A 19,990-nucleotide genomic window follows, 5' to 3' on the forward strand; every position below is an offset into this window, starting at 1 on the left:
ACAATTTATTAAAAAAGCACTTTAGAATGGTGAAGTTTAAACTTAGTTATGTTCAATTGAGCATGTGTGGATGAACTATGTTCATCTTTGCATACTCTTCATCCTTAAATTCGTATTATATCATAAATAAATAGATATTTATATAGAGGCGGTTGGCATTAACTTTCTTTAATCATAGAATTTACGATACCGCAAGCAAAACTTGATTTTACAGTTCGGTAGACGAGTGCCTCCTAGTGGAGAATTTTGGAGTAAGCTCTCCCGGAAAAGTTAAAACATTGTTCGTTGTCCTTACTATTATTAACGCTTTTCATTTAGTGTAGAAATTCCTTATGAACTTAATTTCCCTTTGAATATTAATATTGTTAGATTATCACAGCATTCCTAGACAAACTCAAAACATTCCCTGATTAAAGAGATAGTTGCGGTTAGTGGTGCTGAGAGTAGAGCGAAAGTTATTTCAGAAATGAACGATGCCAAGGTGAAAAAGCGCACAATGTGTGTGTGTGTGTGTGTGTGTGTGTGTGTGTGTGTGTGTGTGTGTGTGAGAGAGAGAGAGAGAGAGAGAGTTCATCAAATGTAACAAACTAAAATAAATGAGTCCCTTTACTGTACTCCAAGTAACTTCGGAAATAAAAGAAAACATTCAGGCAAACACTAAGCCCGTATTATTTACATTCTATCAACACTATTACTTTCTTAATATGCCAGCCATAATAACTCCTCATCTTCCTTTTTAATTTAGCCACGTTTTATGCATGATCACGCACCTGCAATTGAAATTACCCAGGGTATAGAAATGCAGGTACTTTGCATATACACACAACAAAGTAGGAATAAGTAAAGAACACAGAAGCCATAAACTTTCAAACGTGACAAGTATAAATAGCTTGCATAAGTGATGTGATGCCTGATGTTGCCCTGTCATAAATTATCGTATGTTCTGCTAAAGACAGCACAGTTGCTCTGGCAACAGAAGTGAAAATCATTTTTATTATTGCGAAAGAATACTCAAAAACTGATATCATAACTGCTTCTTGTCTATTGCAGAATTACTTTTCTTCAGATGAGTAAATTGACCATGTCTGGGGAAGATCAGTTGATTAGTTTCCAAGATGTCATGACTATCATTATGGCTTCCACACCATGCTATCTTCAGATATTTCGATGACTATTATTTTGCTGAAAGACTTAAATTGAACGTTTAGTGATTTCCACTAAGAATGAAGACACTACAATAGCCTGTCGTTCGAGGATATGTCCAGCGAAAGTGAACACATCGCTTCTGTCCGGCACGCAATGTTAAATCTTTCAGCCATAACAGTTCAGTGTGATTGACAATAAATTCATATTGGTTAACATGATTAATTACCAAGTGGGATCTGGATTATAATTTGTCTCGCCCAGCTGTGCTTCCTATTCTTTCAAAATAGCTAGTCTGCTAATCCTCTCTCTTATGTATATTTGTCTCTCAATCAAATTCACGCGATGGAACTTCACTAACTTATGAATATTTCCTTATTTTCTCATAACCAAATTACTATTTAACGAAATATCGTTGTTTATAGGCAATCCGGCCATATTTTCCTTTGTTTCCACGCTTTTCATTTTTTTTTTTTATCTATAAAGAATATCAAGCTAAAAGTAGTCAAATGGCATAAACTTTCGTTGAATGGTTAGTGATTTTCAATTGCTTTCAAAATCTTATTCTTAGAATAAGATTTCGAAAGAAGTTTAATACTTCGTAGTATATAAAGTTAAAATAGCTAAATAATCAACTAACTTTAAATAAAATAACTAAAAGAATTTTAAGTAGATTTGAAGGGCTTAATGAAACCCTATGCCAATAACTTATTTTTTATTTTATTTGAAATGCATAATAGATCACTTAATAGCAAAATATGAATAGATGTATTGTGCATACATATTAAAATCTAGAAAATTGTGAAGTTCCATCAGTATGTGAAATAATGCATTATCCACAGTTTCTTGTATAAAAGTATTTAAATGGAATGCGTTTAATACTATTGGGCTTCTGAATATTTTAAGGAAGAATTTTGCATCATACACTTCAGCAGTTTCTACATTCTCTCGGAACACGATGGATATTGACGTAGCTAGCATGTGAGCATCGGAAACACTTTGGTATCGGGATGCATATGGTGTTTGTGGAAGTGCATTACAAATATTTTTATGTGAGAGTAAAATTGATGATTTTATTCCTGCTGTAGCAACCGACCTGATTGCACTTTTTTTTTTCATTTGCATCCCATTTGTAAATATGTAAAGAATTCTGAAATGATAGAAGCCTCACTTTGGAATTACTATAGAGTTTTTTTTTTCCTTCTGAAACTTCAGTTTGTGCTCATCTTTCAGGAGCCGCCCATGATAAGATTCATGCGAGAATACCACTCCTGTTATGAAAGAAAAATATTCAAAGATAGAGAGAAGGTGAATGGTAATATCGATTTTTAAAAATGAATCGTAATAATCCAGATATTTCGGTGCAACACACCATCGAAATATAGGCGACTCCGTTATCCTTTCATATAATATATGAAATTCAGATCTGACTTCTGGGATATTAAAATTGTAATAAAATGCTGTCTCGGCGATATCTAGTTTCTCTCTCTCTCATATGAGAGAGAAAGAAAGTACTCCCACAAGGAAAGTAAATTGGTCCTTGATCATACAGATTCGATAGAATAAGGATAATGAAAACAATGGCAAACAGACGCATCATGCCGAAATGACATTTCAAAAGAACACTTAAAGACGCAATAAGAACGATGAGGAATGATACTAACGGCAATATTGCCACAGGAAGTGGAAACATTTTACTTCTCTCCCTACAGGAATAAACACTAGTCTGCATGACAGAAAGAGAATGTATATTGTTTGCTCCCGAACGAAGGAAGAATATCAATTGAACGTCAATATTTTTGAGAATCATGGAATTTTTATTTTTGTGACTCCTAGCTTCTCGTGACTGTAAAATTATATTAATAGTTTTACAATCATTTACATTAGTAGCGTGTGGGGGGGAGTAAGATTTTGTTTTTAAGTGTATTTTTACATAATACAGAAACTCTGCTCTGGAGATTAAATATGGATCTTCATATAACTGCAGGCCTTCAGTAAGCTAGCAAGAAGGTGGTCCTACAATGCGATGAAAATCGACTATCTAAAAAGTTCTTAACATGCAGACTTTCGAACCCACAATCAAGTGAATAGCGAGTATGTACGCCATCTGCTCGGTCACTCAGGCAGGACATTCTCAAAATCTTTGAATTCAATCGAGTATTTGATTTAAATATGAATTTGAATGACAGGATAATTAAATCAATTAAGATTTCCTTCTACAGTTGAAATCTTATGCACTGTCTCCATACAAAGTGCCTGATTGATACACTTTAAGATACATCCGGAACTGAGTTTTTATAAGGACTGGTCACTTTAGTTAGAATTGCCGCAAAGATGACAGCAACATGTATGAAGGTTTTACAGATACAGTGGTGCAACCGATTTCACAATAGATTATCTGTTGCATATTTAAGGTGATATAAGTTGTCTAAGTATAGCTAAAATCGAAATAATTTTGTCTTATGCAAAATCTAAATTATAAGAAAGTTAGATTTCGGCGCTAATGGGAAGATCACGCAGAGGATTCGATAGAAAAGCTGAATGAAACACTTTGAGTCAAGAGCTCAGTTCATGTATTTGGTTACATGGAGTCTTGATTAAAAGTCCAAAAATCTTTTGATGTAGAATACTTGATATTGATTCTTAGATGATGCGAATGAAATGACTAATAGTGTTTCAATTACTAATAACTGATATTAAAACATTTCTTCCAGCTTCTTATTTTTGTCTTGTACTTTCAAATATATCCAGCTAACTGCACTGTGAATTCTTTAATGATGGTAATTAAGACAATTTTCTTCTCATTTTGAAGTTGATTAATTAACGATACGTGACTATAAAAAATTTCCATCTTTCGAAGGTATTGTAAAGTAAAGTATTGGGCGCGATATTTAATTAATTTCTTTAATTGGGCAATTTTCAGCCTGCAATTATTGGCGTAATTAAAACATCTATTGGGAACGCAATTATTTAATGAACGATTTATTCCTAAAAAAGTTTTAAAAGAACAATTAGGTGACTGATAAGTGTTGTCATTTAGAATTTTATACACTTGAGGAAACTTAAAATATTTAAAGTATTGAAATATGTTTCTTTTTAATTATTTTTCCATAATATAATTGAAAAGAACTAAATAGAATTAACCAAATTTACATTAATTGGATTACAACGAACATACTGCAACATAAACAAAACACATAAACAAGCCCATAAAGATATGAATTACAGAGGGGAGGGAACAAAGGAATTTTAGGAAATAAAGCAGTCGAATGAAGTTACAAGAAGGTAGACGATATCATTTTTTTTTAAATAAGCATGTTAGTTTTAAGAAAGGAAAAAGATTAGTGAAGTGATGATGACAAGAACACAGGCTGACAGCTACTCACAATTACCTCAAAGTTAATGACAAATGTTAGGCTGCTATCTTATATGGCTTTGAAACTTTCTATTTTCCTGGACAGCTGAAGAAACTAATGGATTTAATCTTAGTTTTTTTTACGTTACACACTATGGCTAAAGAAGAAATATAGACAGGGATCTACCATTATTCAATTAACTTCAATAAAAAAAAAACTCCATGACATCTTCAGTAGTGCTTGCAATGTATAGGTTTCAATTTGATCACTGGGTTTTATTGCGACGTTTCCAAACCGGAACTGGTATAATAAAAAGAAAAACATCCTCGTACTAGTGAAAACTAATCTCGAAGTAATCGGTTCTTTTTAAGTCGTTTAAGAATGGAGTTTTCTGACAAAAACAGTTATTGGTTACTGAAGTAGTCGGAAACATGAAGAGTAATTTAGGGCAGCTAAATTTCAAGGTAAAATGTAGAAGATTAATAAAGAAACGTAATTAAGATAGATAACGTACGGTGTAGGACTTAATTATGCTTTAATGTTTTTGTTTCTTTTCGGAGATTTAAATTATGGTATAGAACAGGTGCCAGTGTAGCCTTGTGATTCAGAAAAATCGATCACAGAACTCTCATTGCTTCACACAAAAATCCGTATTGGATTTAAAATCATGAGATCACCGCGGTTGTCTTAGTATGTTCTTGCCCTGAACATTCTGAACTGTTGGTATTTATGATTGCTAAGAGGGTGGAAAAACCACTAATTTGTATAAGTTTGGAAGTGAGTTCCTTCTGTTCCCTGTGGAGAATAAAATGCGAGTAATGATTTTTTTTAATTATTGATATTGTGCTGTACTCATTTTTAAGAGGTAATGAGTACCTCTAATAGAAAAGAAAAAACTGCCGTAATTCTGCATTCAAATTCATCCTACCGATGTCCGATTAAGTTCGTGTCTAAAGTCCGTGCTTATCAGTGCAGTATTCCGATTATTTTTTGTTTATTCTTCAAAGTCAGGATTTCATGAAGTACGGCTAGCAGACTTAATCCATACTACGAGAAGACACTCCACACTGTAACTCGTTCCTTAGGACTAATTCCCATTGTAATAACGGATTTGTGTTTTGACCCATGCCATTCATCGATCTTTTTGTAAGGTTTGTTGGTTGCACTTAGGAAGTTCATGGTCTTGCAGCCTTTTATAATGAAAATATTCACTGAATAATTACCCAGTCCAAATCTCCAAACGTAAATTGTTTGAGATCTAAGAGAGAAATGAGGTAACTAGACTTCTCGGGAAACATCTACCCTTGTTAGTCAGTATGGTACTACCACCCAGTCGCATCTTTGACTCATAGTAGATGGTTTCAATTGTTGTGATAGTGACGTCAATACAGAACGGAGGTAGTATAAACATGAGTGGCTGAGATTAATTTGGGCCTTAAATGTTAATATCAGAAATAATCGAAAAAAAAAGTTTAGAATTTATAAATAGTTAATTCGTTGCGATATTTATCTTCTGGCTACTGAAATATTCGCGACGTTTTTCGAAAGAAATTGTCTACTATATTTAAGTGAGATTAATGATGTCGAAATTTGCAACTCGTTCTCGTTTATTCAATAAGATAAAAATACAGCGAATGGATCGACGAAACTACTGTGCCATAATTATTCTGTTAAAACGGTCTCGTGTAAAATATAGAACACTACCTTTTAGGATTTTCCACTAAAAGAACTTAATGATGTCCTTATGCAAATTGTAAAGTTTTCTGATAATAAAGGAATCTTGCACTGCAGCTCATAATAAGATAACTACCTCGTTTAAGGCGTCTCTTTCAGTTAAGTAGACAGCAACAGCCTCTAACAAGGCTAAATTTATATGACCTTTTCAAAAGTAAATGGTTAATGAAAATTTATTTCCCCGAATAAAAGTGTACTTCTGTAATGATAGTAGCATTATACCTTCTCATAAAATGCATGTATACGTGCAGATAATTTTAACTAATTTAATTACCTTTAAGTAATTTAAACTATTTGATAAAAAAAGCAACTCTTGATTAATGCGTCTCCAGTTAGTGTTTTCGATTAATGTGTTATTTTTTATACCAAAATTCGATTATTGTGCCTGTATACATCTTAAAAATAAATGATACAGATTTTAAAAATTTTCTATCTATACATGTTTATGGCTAACTACTTTAAAACATACCAGGATGAGATAATTTAGTTACCGATTTAAAATATTTTACAAAGTTATTTTTAATGTTCCAAATTTACCGCTAAAATTTGTCGTCTGCTAACTACATAGAATTTAGTAGAATTTATTTTCAGTCACGAGTGGTGATCCTCGAAACAATAGAGTACTCGTACACGTATCACTATGATAGTATCAGCACCACAATAATCCAGTTAATAAACAGCTTTTCTAGTAAAGGCCGCAATTTGTCAGCATATATCTTGACACATAGCTAGACGTCTCATGTGAGTTGCATGATCTCTTTTCTTGAAAATCAAACCTTTCTTGAAGCTGCATATAGTGCTGCCATCTCATTTGATTGGAAATAAAAAAAATTTCACCCATCCTAATTTTCTAACGCAACTTTTAATGAGTGATTTTAGAAGCAGAAGTACTTCTGGAGAAGAAAAAAGTGCGCCTATAATTATTCTCAAACTCAAATCTAAATTTGTTTCCACAGAATGTAATGGATAACTAAACTCTCGTTAAGAATGTGCATCATGTCAAGAATAAAGGATTGTAGAAGTTTCTTTTAAGTGAGAGACAATAAATCTTCGATGGTTGTTTACGCGAAAAACAATTATCCCCGACATCGAATTCAATATCAGGGGAAAAGGATACATAAACCCCAACACAAAGCTACAATCCCGTCCCATTGGGACTGACGTTAACCGAGACCTTCTCATTTGGTTTAGCAGTACTAAAGCTTCGTAAAGAGAAACTACTGAGTTTGCGGATGCTTGGAAATGAAAAGACTGATCGAAGGATTTTGGAGTGAGTGAACTGTTAACACTAAAAGCTAGTCGAATAATTGTTCTAGGAGAAAGATTCCTTAAGGAATTCTGAATAGGCCAAAGTTGCATCTACGATCTACATAAACATTACTGAGATAAGCAATGGATAACTAGCAATGAAACATTTTCGCGCATTCTCTTTAGAATCCATTTAATTTAGAGTACTGTAGTTATTTTATTGTATGGATTAGTTCAGCTGTTAAGTATCATTAAGTTATACAGCTGCTGATAAAATAACCGCATGGAAGCAACGGTCCAACAGAAGCCAATTTAACAAGAAAGGCTTTAGGTAAGTCGATTATATGTATTCACCATGAACTTAAAGAAATATATCGAATCATTCTGCTACTAAAAAACTGTAAAGCCGCACGAACTTGAGTAGAAAATTCTTTACTCTAACTCCTGTGAGGTAATGGTTATCACTTTTTCTTTATGGTTAGTCTCTTGATTTCCTTTTTTAAAATGTAAGCAGTTATACTAACAGGTATGTTTCACCTTTTAGGAACTCTTTTTATTAATAAAGTTTGAGTTATTCCTAGAACAAAGCTAATGTATCGGCCAAACGAATCCATCGTTGGCACGAGTTCCAGTTCTCTAGTCCATGATAAGTTTGCTATTATAGTGGGAATTTTTTGCCAAGCTACTTTTATGTTTATGCTTAATGGACAAAAATAGTTTAGTGCATAAAAATTATGTTTAGAATAAATACTTAAAGAACTTTCTCAATAGACGGTCTGTTCCATTACCACTAACGGTTGCTGGCTTTTTTATCTCTCAATAAAAGATGTCAAGAGGTTATGAAGAAATTTTAACATCCGGAGAATCCATCTACTATTATGTGCATATTAGAAATTCTTTGGTGTTATTATCGTATCTCCTGCAATAACTTATATTTAAAAAATCAATTATAATGAATTATTTCCTTCATTTCTGGATACTTTGCTTACTTCGATTGTCTGGTTACTATAGCACTGGCATAACAAGCAGAAATCTTGCGAAACTAGAATTAGAAACTAGAAATTAGAATAGTTAGATTAGCTCTTATTGTTATCTGCTTAATTACGTTGCAATATCGTTTCTTGAAGAACTTTTAGTGTTGAATAATGTCAGATTTTATAAATAAAGGCTAAATTAAAGTAAACAGGAATTCGGTTGAAGAGGATTAAAACAACTGTAGTTTGTTCAAACACAAGTTTCAGCTAAAAAAAATGTATAATTTGTACATTAAAAAATCGCTTAAGTGTGTATATCAACAGAAAAGCAGTGGTCTAAGTTAAGAGGAATGGACGTTATCTACGGAATCCTCCCAAACCTCATCACATATACACACGAGACAGAGCAAGAAGCTCTCTGCACCTGGCCTAAAGAGAAATAAGGTGATGGCGCCACTGCCTGGAAAAGCTTCAGCAATGTGTTTGGCTAAGGTAGGACATGCTTACAAAATGTGTTCCAGTGCTCTAGGATAGGCTTAACATAATTTACGTCTGTAAGTGAACGGCATAAAAGTAATCTGAGAAAAGTTGAGGCGTCCGTGTTCCGGGAAAAATAAATGGCCAGGCTTTTTTGAAGCAAGACGTTGAATTAGAGAAAATGTATATTCTGATGGAGAAATGCTTCTACTGCTAGCCTTCAAGATGAAAATGGTCAGCATGTAGAAAAATATCTAGTGCGATCGTAATAAACTAATGCTTGGCGCATGAAACAAAAAACATTACCTGCAAAGCGGGTATCGAACAGTCTGGGCATTCTGACTAATTTTTGTAAGTATTGGAGAAACGTTATTTGGCGGGATAATTATATAATGACGTGTAAATCGTAGTCATAGAAACGAATATTCAGAAATATTTTGTTAAATTACACGATCAAAACTTAACTTGTAAATTAACTGTTGGATATATTTATTTTTTTCACGGTCGAATATATCTTAATCCTTATGTATTTCTTTTTTTTTGTGCACTTTTAAAACCAACGTACTTATAAGTCAGCGAAATTTAATCTTTGGTTTCTATCGTCAGTTTTTCTAACATCGCTGAATTACAAAAGTCGCTGACAAAGAAATTCTTTCTTGATTGCGGAGGCATTTATCATGTCGCAAACCAATTCTGTCAACCTGTCCAGATTCTTCAAGAGCAAGGTGGGTTGATGTTTCGTGACCGTATGCAGGAATTAGTTTCTTTAGATGTTAGGAAATAGTTGGCGATGAATTTATGGAGCATCTGAAGTTTTCTTAATATTGAAGAAAACGTATACATCAGGTCTTTAATTTTCTTTTCCTATTATTACTAGGGCATTTAAAATTCTATTTTTTCCAGTCAATCTTTATTTATTATTCCACACTGATTTTTTTTCTCTTTCAAAAATTTTTAGCATAATTTTTGCATAAAATTATGCAAAATTTTATGCAAAAATTAAAACCCACTTTTAATTTTTGCATAAAAATTAAAAGTGGGTTTTAATTTTTAAAACTCACTTTTAATTTTTACCCAATTTAGGCTTCCAATAAGCAAGAGGGGAAGTCTTACACTGTGAGATAAAATTCATCTCAAACTAAAGCTGGAATCGCACTTACTAGTAAATCGCTTTTGATTAACATTGTCGATTTTAAGCTTTGCATAATTATAATTATGAGGTGATTTCTCTTTGTGTAGCAGAGAAAATGAAAGAAAGGGTATAAGTAGGCGGGGGGGGCATCAATTGGTTGTCCATCTAGAGAAATGGGAGACCAGAATATAGCCCAAAAAAGTGACTAACGTTTTAGTAGTATAAAGAAATCAACTTTAGTTATTACTGTTTAGATTGTGTATTATATAGTAGATTCGCTCTTCAGTATTAGTATCTGGCCGTTCATTTGTATTTCCTTAATAATGTTAACTGGTAAACCATAACTTTAGAAAACTTACACATCAAATTCTGACTGATGAGACGCAAATTTAATGAACACTAACTTGCTAGGCAATTCAATTCTCAGCAGTATCAGTGTAATATACTTCCCGCGTGCAGTCCGAAGAAGGACAAATACCCCTTTTGGTAGAAATTAGTTAGGTTCGAATCCTAGTCTCGTAGGTGACAAACATTCAATAAGACTATAGACTTTCTTTTATTAACGACACATGAATACCTATGACTTCTATCCTTCCCAAATGATTATTTTCTTTACTATATCTACTACCCTTAACGAATCATAAATGATTCAAACAATTCTGTGCCACTATATTAAATGTTTTAATAACCAGGTTAAATAGTAGTTCGGGATGATGGCGCATTGTGCTCTCTATAGTTGGAGATAGACTGATTGAGAATATCGGAGCAACTAAGACTGAATATAGCGTGTCTCTTGAGATGTATGTTCCTGGCTAGTTTTAAAAGAGAAAACTGTATACTACATCCGTATGAGTCCGACTACATTGTTTATTAGAAAAACGCTTATAAATGAATTCCCTCCATTGAGACCGTGGGATATTCTTAACATGCCTGTAGAGAAGCGTTGTTGTTTCTGTATTCGTTAATGCCTTAGCATCCAGAATGTATGTAAGCGGAAGTATTATTTATTAAAAGGAAAATAACTTAGAACAATGCTTTTGTAAAGAATTTATTTTACTATCCTTTCAAGTTTTAGCTCTCCTGGAAGTACCTCCACTCTTATGATGTTGACAGCATACATGCATTTTTATGTTAAAGGTATTAAAAACATGACCCAAAAGAATCGCACGTCGAAATCTTTATATTGAAATGTTTTCTTTGCGATAAAGATCTTCACAGTTTAAACTTCTTGGCTATTTGATATTCTAATTCGCACGATTTGGAATTTCAAAGGCACATCATCATTAGGTGATCATGTTTGGTTTAGTTCAAATTTTTATATACTGATTTTATTATTTCTCAATTGACTATTCGGATAAAATGTCTACAATAAAATGAATTTTTAAAGATAGCAGAAGAGACAAATTAACAGATGCTAGACTATATTAGTCCACCATCCTGTCAGCTATTACTATGCTTGGTTTGTTGGCGTGACCAATTTACAAATGTATAAGCTTAATGAGAAAAATTTACGAAATTCTGAACATGAATTTGTAATCTGTGTGATTCAATTTCTAAGATTTCTCTTTAATACTGCTTCATTTATTTTAATTCAAAACAAAACAAAAAAATGCTTATAAGAACTCTGTATGATCTCCCAGTCGCATTTACAATGAAAAAAAAGTTTGAAATTCGACAGATTGAATTATTTTTTAAATTAATACTTTTCTAATCAGATGAAGAATTGCTTGATTTGCTGCAGATATTTGAGAAAAGTTCATTAAGTGTACTAGAAAAGATTGCAAACAAATTACCGCTAATCTTTCTAGATAGAATTGTAAAACAGACCCAAAGCAATAGCACATAATACGATGCATGTTGATATAGAGATTAGTGCAAAAAAAAAAATAAAATAAATATATATGCATTGAAATATCTTAAATGTATATATCTACTCTATAATATAAAATTATAAGCTTTTTTGTAACGTTTTGTGTCACGTTTTTGCCAAGTTATTTGAAACTCCCTGAGTGTCGAGTCATCAAAATTCAAGTCATCAGAATTCAAGGAGAACCGGCCTACCAGTCCGGAACTCGGGGAGGTTGGGCGCCTTAGGCGCCGGGGGGGGGGAATCCCCTTTTGAGTCTTCAAAATTCGTGTAATCAGAATTCAAGGAGAACCGGCCTACCAGCCCGGAACTCGGGGAGGTTGGGCGCCGTAGGCGTCAGGGGGGGATGAGCCCCCTTGTATGTATGTGTATATATATATATATATATATATATATATATATATATATTTAAGCATCTTTCCACCCCCCCCATAAAACAACGTGAACTGAGAACACATTTCCTGTCAAACATTCAAACACTTTACTACCACACCATTTCTTAATTCACATGAGTGCTGTTTTCTTCTCTAGAACTGCTCATGTGACCTACGAAATAAACAGTGCGTATTAGAAAAGTCAAAACAGGAAGTTGCATAATTAGCTTCTTTGCAATGCATGTACACTTTCAGGAAGTCATTAATAATCTAGTTTTCTAAAAATGTTTGTTTCTGATACTTTTATATTATCTCATTCTACCAAATATTCTGCATCTTTTCTGTCTTGTAATATTCTGCAGAATGCTATAGAATGCTGCAGGAATTGCAATTTTGAATATTTCTTCTGGCTGGCTCTTGAAAGTAAAAATGGAAAAATAAATGCTTATTTTTTTTCAGCAGGTGGGGGGGGGGTAGAATCAAAAATACTTGTCTGTTTTCATATCAGCTGAAGAATGCAGTTATGTATCTCGTACATCACTCTCTCCAGATATTTCATCACGCAGGACCAGAGCTACAAATATAACATCACCGTGGAGCACTACTAGAATATTACGAACATTTTCTTTGCAATAAGGGAAAAGAATTTCCACATTACCGATGTTTATTTTTATAGTCGATGTTGCTACTCGAAGATATCATTTTATTTATCATTATTGCTAGCAATAAGAATTTATACTTAATATGTTCATTTTCGAAAACGTCGTTCGGATATATAAATACTACAAAACACAATCCTTTTTTATAGGAGCCCAACTGATGATATCTTGAATAAATGGTTTACCCATTTATTCACTACGTACCACTCTAGATTATAGTAGATGACAAAAGTTGCAGAATAAAATTTGTGTTTTGCTAAGTTATTCAGAATTACTTGAATATTTAAAGTAATTTTAAACTTTTTTAAAGTTTTTTTTCAGTTACCTTGAGATCGGTATTGTCTCGACACGTGATGTCATTTTTTTAATGCGGCGACTCTGCAGCCATTTATGGAGAGAAAAAGACTCGATGCGAAGTCGTCATACCTATCACGAATTGAACTAGTATTCCCAAAACACACAGACTGCACGAATTGCTGGTTTCTTTCCGATTGATCATCTTGATTATACAAAGGGGGAAAAAAATCACGACCTTTGGCTGTTGCGTCGACAGAGCACTGCGCAGAATTCACTCGGGAGAAACTGATGAGAACAAGAGCGCTGTCTCCTACAGCGCATTTGGTCGATGGACTGTTCAAAGGTTATCCTTCAGAAGTTCCCGAAATCCGTCATTGAACGACATATAAACCACATTTTGTTTATTTTCACTATAAGGAACACGACAAAGGGAGCTGTGAATAAAGTTTGGTAACGAGAGTTTGAATAGAAGTGAGACATGCCTCAGCTACTCAAGTTTTCTAATGAAGTTTTCTTCTTACTATTATTGGAATATAAATAGTAAAGAACTTCAACTTGGAGCCGAAATTGACGATTATGTAGTTTAACAAGACGAATTCTATCTCGATTTCCATAATAAATGCAAGCCAATGTGCTCATGCAATTAATCTTTAACTATTTCGCATTGATCGTTGAGAATCATCTGAAGACTACTGGGATAGTTTCGTAACAAATGATTTATTCAAACTAATCTGATCAAAGTTCGTCCATATTCCATCAATTAATGTAATGTCAACAATGCTTCCAACTTATCAGATCAAACGAACCAGAACTAATATTAAAATAGAAATGAGCTTACTAACAAACTTAAGCATGCGTACACAATTAGATAAGTGGTATTTGTGAGTTTCCGTTGTAATCTTTCTAATATTAATCTATTACTGTTGCATCAGTCATTTTGTGCATTTATCTATTGTTGGCATTCGTTTTTCATTAAGTATCAATAATGGAGACACATCTGAGCGATCCTACAAGGAAATTGAAACACGCTTTTCAATTTTCATGTTGAATCCCTTAAGTCCGTTAGAAGATTTAACACAACTTCAAAATTGTGTTAAATACAATTCTTACATCAGTTAAAGTTTACGCGTAATTAACAGACATAAATACATTCACTTTCCAGTCTTACTTTGGTGTAGTTATTGTTTAGATAGTGGTAATCTAAAATGTTACATCAGATGAACATTTGTCTTCAAAAATTTAAAATTTAATACTAAAAATTAGCTAGTTTTAAAAAGTGTTACAAAATTTCAATTTATAATTGTTTAAGTATAAAATAAATTTGTAGAATCTTGTATTAGACCTATTAATTACTAAAAGTAAAACTGTATAAGTTCAGATTTAAAAGAAATTTGTATATATATATATATATATATATATATATATATATATATATATATATCGGATAAGAATAGCCCCAACGTAGCTCATGCATGTCGTACGAGGCGACTAAAATGAGTACCCAGGGAGAGTAATGGATGGCAATGCCGTAGCCAATTAAGTTCTAAATGAGGCTCGGCTATTGCTGCTACCCTCCTTCCATGATCCGAGCTTTATATAACTCAATAAAACCTCCTTACACTGTCCTCTACAGATAACGGAGAATATGAAAAGCATTCTTGCTTCACCCTTTTAAGGATTTTGCATTCCTTTTTAGGACTTTCAGGGTAACGGATGGCAATTCTGTAGTTCTCCAATGAAGTTTTAACTGAGGCTCGGCTATTGCCGTTACCCAGCCATGACTAGAGCTTTTAGCTCAATAACACCCCCCATCCACACAGATTTTCTTCATTCAGATGAAGGGATAAAGAGTCAGTCCATCTCCCAGTCCATTTTAGGATTTTGCATACATGGTAATGGTGTATACATTTAATTTTTGGATTTGTTTCTGAAGTATGCTAGTTTGGTGGCACATTCGACGGAAGTTAAAAATACAAGGTGAATTTTTGTGAAGAACCATTACGAAGTGACCTCTAGAAATAGCAAAAACTTCACACAAGTTAGTGATAAGTAAAATGATAAAACTTACTTCTGCAATTAACACGTGGTATCCATATTCGGGACCTCTAATGAAATTTGTCTACACGATTCAATTTTACAAATTAGCACATGCGAAGGCACACGCATTTTTCTTTCTTATTATAAATTATGAAACGCTGTCGTCGCAAATTTGCGCAACGTATGTTACTTTCTAACAAACCCACTTATTTATTTATAAGGCTCATTTCGTCTTTGTTAAGATAATAGGTTTCATGTTTTCCCGTTGAAAGTTTGCTTCAGTTTCTTTCTTAACAATAGGATAAATTTCTTATCTTGGTGATGTGATCTGGAAAAGCCGTTTCTTTTATGGCCTCATATTTTATCAGTTGTATTAAAACATCTTAATCAGAATTTTTCGAAATAAATTGGTTGATGTGTGTGATAGTATGTATTCAAAGATTGGCTGCTGCACATCCATTCCAGTAATTTTTTTACGAAAATTAAATATTTAAAGAACTGTCTTTCATATTCATTGATCATCGACTAATGTGAATAAAAGAAAAGAGCACGTGATATAAATCGGATATCTGAGGCCGTGAAGTAGAGAAACACAGAGGGTGGGAAAAGGGGAATTTACTGCTGAATTACTTTGGATTTTCAACTCGTACAGAAAGATGCAGATCATGGAGATAAGGATACGGGGAAATCGATTTTGAATGCGTAACAATTCATTTCTTCTATGATTATGGACTTTTAAGTATGGAAGGAGGCTACTAATGTGCCGAAGAAACATATCAATTAAAAAGATTTCGCATTTTGTGACGATGTACTCATAGGTGATATGCCTTTAATGCGTGTTCTCCAACCGTTTGCGGAAAAATCATACATGTACATGAAATCGGCAAAATAATATCTTGAAGTCAAAATGTCTAAAGAAATCCAACTCTCGTATTTACAAAGTAAGGGTTACATCACTAAGGACTGCCCTAGTGTCTCAAAAGATTATAACAGTAAAATAGCATTCAACTATCACAAGCTACTAGCAAAGAGAAAACGAGCCAAACTGCATAGCAAGAAAAACATTCTTGTTAGCCAAACACTTGTAATAGTCACCCAGACAAAACGATCTTTGGTTGGGAATGGATAACAATGTGCAGCTGAGGAAAATTAGTAGCAGATTATTCAATGCGTTGTGGAATTTTTATAATACGCAGTGGAAGTTCATCCTTGCATAAGCTACCCTTGATTTACAAGCGTTCCTCCAATTATTTTTTTTTCTTTATTTTTTTAACAGGAAAGAATACTTCACTTTCTATTCTCACTATGTGTACTGCTTTCATGATTTAAAGATTTTAACATTCAATCATAATTCACTTCTGATATGAGTCATTTCCGTACATTTCAAGTCTACTGCTGTTCTTGTTAAGGATGGGTCTTAAATAGAAAATGTTTCTCGTATTTGGTCTCTAACAAAAATCTTTTCCGTATCATTTTCTGACTGTGCCACAGAGTTCATCAAAAGAAATGATTATTATATAGCTTGTAGTCTCGTGTAACCTAGTCTTTGCAGTTGTTTAAGACCCCGTCTTATATTATGGAGATATACTGTAGAAGGATAAAAATCATCCCCCCCCCGAAATCTAACCGTTTTGAAAAATGGTCAGATTTCTGATTTTGTATTTTGATTCTTATATGGTTTTACAGAGCCATCTGCAGGCGTGTGATCTGTGCTAACTGCTGTACACGTGAAGATTTTACGGAGATCATTTGTTTCTTCATCACGTGATGCTGAAAATTAAACTATACCCTTTACGTTCCATTCCAAAGACAGTAACATGCCAATCTTCCCTGATTCATATAGAGTACGGTACGATGGATTCTGTCATTAATTTTTCAATAATTAAATTTTTAATTAAATTCTCTAAAGATATAACTTCAAAAAATAACTGAATATTTGAAAATAACTGAAGCATGAACTCCACAAATAAACAAAAAGAAATCGATAATACTTATTTGAAATTAATTTAGATAACTATTAGGTTTATTGGTGAAAAAGATTGAAAAACAAAAAATAGGAATTAGTATCAATGGTATAAAATACAACAATCTTAGATATGCTGATGATACCATTCTAATAACAGAAACAAAATCAAATTACTGCAGCTACTAATTGAAGAAGGTAAAGAATTTGGATTAGATATAAATGCAAAAAAGACCAAAGTTATGAAAATCTCAAAAGAAAGCGAATCCGAGTCAGAAATATTCATAAACAATATGAAAATTGAACATACAACAGAATACAAATATTCAGGCACCTACTTTACTGCAGATGGAAAGCAAGATAAAGAAATAAAAATAAGAACGACCATAGCTAAAGATGCATTCTGGAAAAATAAAGATCTGCTCAGAAGTTCTGTGATTATTGAGACAAAGAAAAGAATGATAAGAACATTAGTGTGGCCAATTTTCACATATGGAAGTGAGACCTGGATATTCAAGAAGAGAGTAAGGCAACAGATAATGGCCTTTGAAATGTGGTGCTATAGGAGAGCTCTGAAAATCCCATGGACAGAACATGCGACAAATACAGGCGTCCTACAGAGAATGAGAACTCAGAGATCTTTATTACAGGAAATGATCCAGATGAAGAAGAGATTGGCAGGACATATACTAAGAAGTTCAGCAGGACAGAGGATACTAACAGTTTTAGAATGAAAAATTATGGGAAAAGGAAGACCAAGAGGCAAAAAACGAAGGACATGGCTTGAAGATATAAGATCATGGACAGGATGAATCACATGGCTATGAAGAAACAAAAAGGAAAGCCACCAACAGAGAGAATTGGAAGGACATGGTGTTGCACCCTTTCACTGAGGAAGGTACATGAAGAGATTAGGTTTATTAATATAACTAATTAGCAATAACAATTTTTTAAACTTAAGATATTTTAGAAGAAATTTTAATAACTTTAAACATTACATAGTTTTATAGAAAGATACATAAATTATCTTTTTTAAATAGTTACTAAAATGTGTGAGACTCTCATCAACCTATCTTTACTTAACCTTTGAACAAGAAATGTAAAAACATTGCGAGATTCAACATTGCATGATGAAACTCTATTGCGAGTCGTAAAAAAAAAACAGTTTACTTTATGTATTAAAATAAAGAGCCAAATGTCTTCAATTCGGCAATGCAAAATTATGTAAATTAAGTGGATATTAAATCCAACATTTCAAAGCCCAATACAGAAACTATAAAAGTTTCGAATTGAATACACGAGTGTGTATTCCCGCAAGCTCTCTGGTCAATTTTTAATAAGAAACCTTTATAGTTCTGCTTCTGTATTCGGCTTGGAAATAATATTGGATTTAATATCTACTTAATTTATATTATTTTGTATTACCGAATTAAAGCATTTTAGCTCTTTATTTTAGTAAATACTTTACGCACCGATCGAAAGTTCACTTACGGAAAATACAATTTGAGTCTCCGGGAAAAGTGTTAAAGTTCTTATAAGAAAGTGTTTTTCGGCATGGCCCGGTGAGGGGCTGTTTCGTTGGATCCTTTTCCCAGAAGTATGAGCGGTTCTGCTCGGTGGTGTAGAGACAACCGGTCCTCAGAGTTCTTCTCAGTGGCAGGGTGAGCCTGTTATTGAGGGGAACAACGCTGAGTTTCTGAATTTTGATCCTCCGGAGGATCTCACTCCGCACTTAAACATGGAAATTGGTAAGGGGGGATTAGATTTCGTGGGTTCTTTGTTTGAGAGAGCATTTTGAATCTCCGGGAAGAGTGATTTCCTGCGTGGCCTGTGAGGGGACTTGTCAGTGAATGCTTTTCCCCTGGAATATGAGCGGTTCTGGTTAGAAAAACGCTGAGTTGGACGATCTTTTCGGTCTCTTGTAGGAAGTGTTTCGGGAGATCACTGTTTAAGTAAAGGAGAGACCTTTACTTAAACAGTGTCCCTGACGAAAACCAATGAGTTTGAAAAAACTGTCAGATTAGTGAAACCTTATCAAAATGGACCAATAGGAGACGAATATACGGGCGCTTTTAGCATGCCTGCTTCCTATTAGGTTCGGCTAGGGCAACTCGTAGTATGGCGGCGAGTATATTTCGGCAAGCTCTCTAGTCAATTTTCAATACGAAACTTTTATAGTTTCAGTATTCGGCTTTGAAATATTGTTTGATTTAATATTCACTTAATTTATATAAGTTTACTTTATTATCAGGTCTCATTTTCACATTTTAAACAATTCATTTAGGAATCAAAAATTGTTGGGGACATATCTAATCAACCATTGTAGTAAGATAATTATTGAAATCATATTATAATATAATCAATACACAGGTATAGCGTATATTGTTTATATTACCCTTGAATATATGCTGTATTAGACGGAATAAATATAACTAATATATAGAAAATATATAACAATTGCAAAATCAGGCAAATTTTATGAAGTTATATAATGAAGGAGCAACTCTTTTCCCCTCATACTGTAGTCGTATACTACTAGAAGTACCTTTTGTATATGTACACACCCACGCACGCGCGGCATTGGCCTGATTTTGCGATATACTGGATTTGTCTGAGGTTTAGTAGTGCATCAGCAAGTCATCTTAGTTCAGTCTGAGACATTCTATGATATTGTAAATACGCAAGAGGCGAAGGTTTGATGGTGATATCGTCCTTCTTTATGAAAATTT

The sequence above is a fragment of the Typopeltis vanoorti genome, chromosome 22 (genome assembly GCF_054136105.1).
Source record: "Typopeltis vanoorti isolate ZY-2024b chromosome 22, IOZ_Tvanoo_1.0, whole genome shotgun sequence".
Lineage (NCBI taxonomy): Eukaryota > Metazoa > Arthropoda > Arachnida > Uropygi > Thelyphonidae > Typopeltis > Typopeltis vanoorti.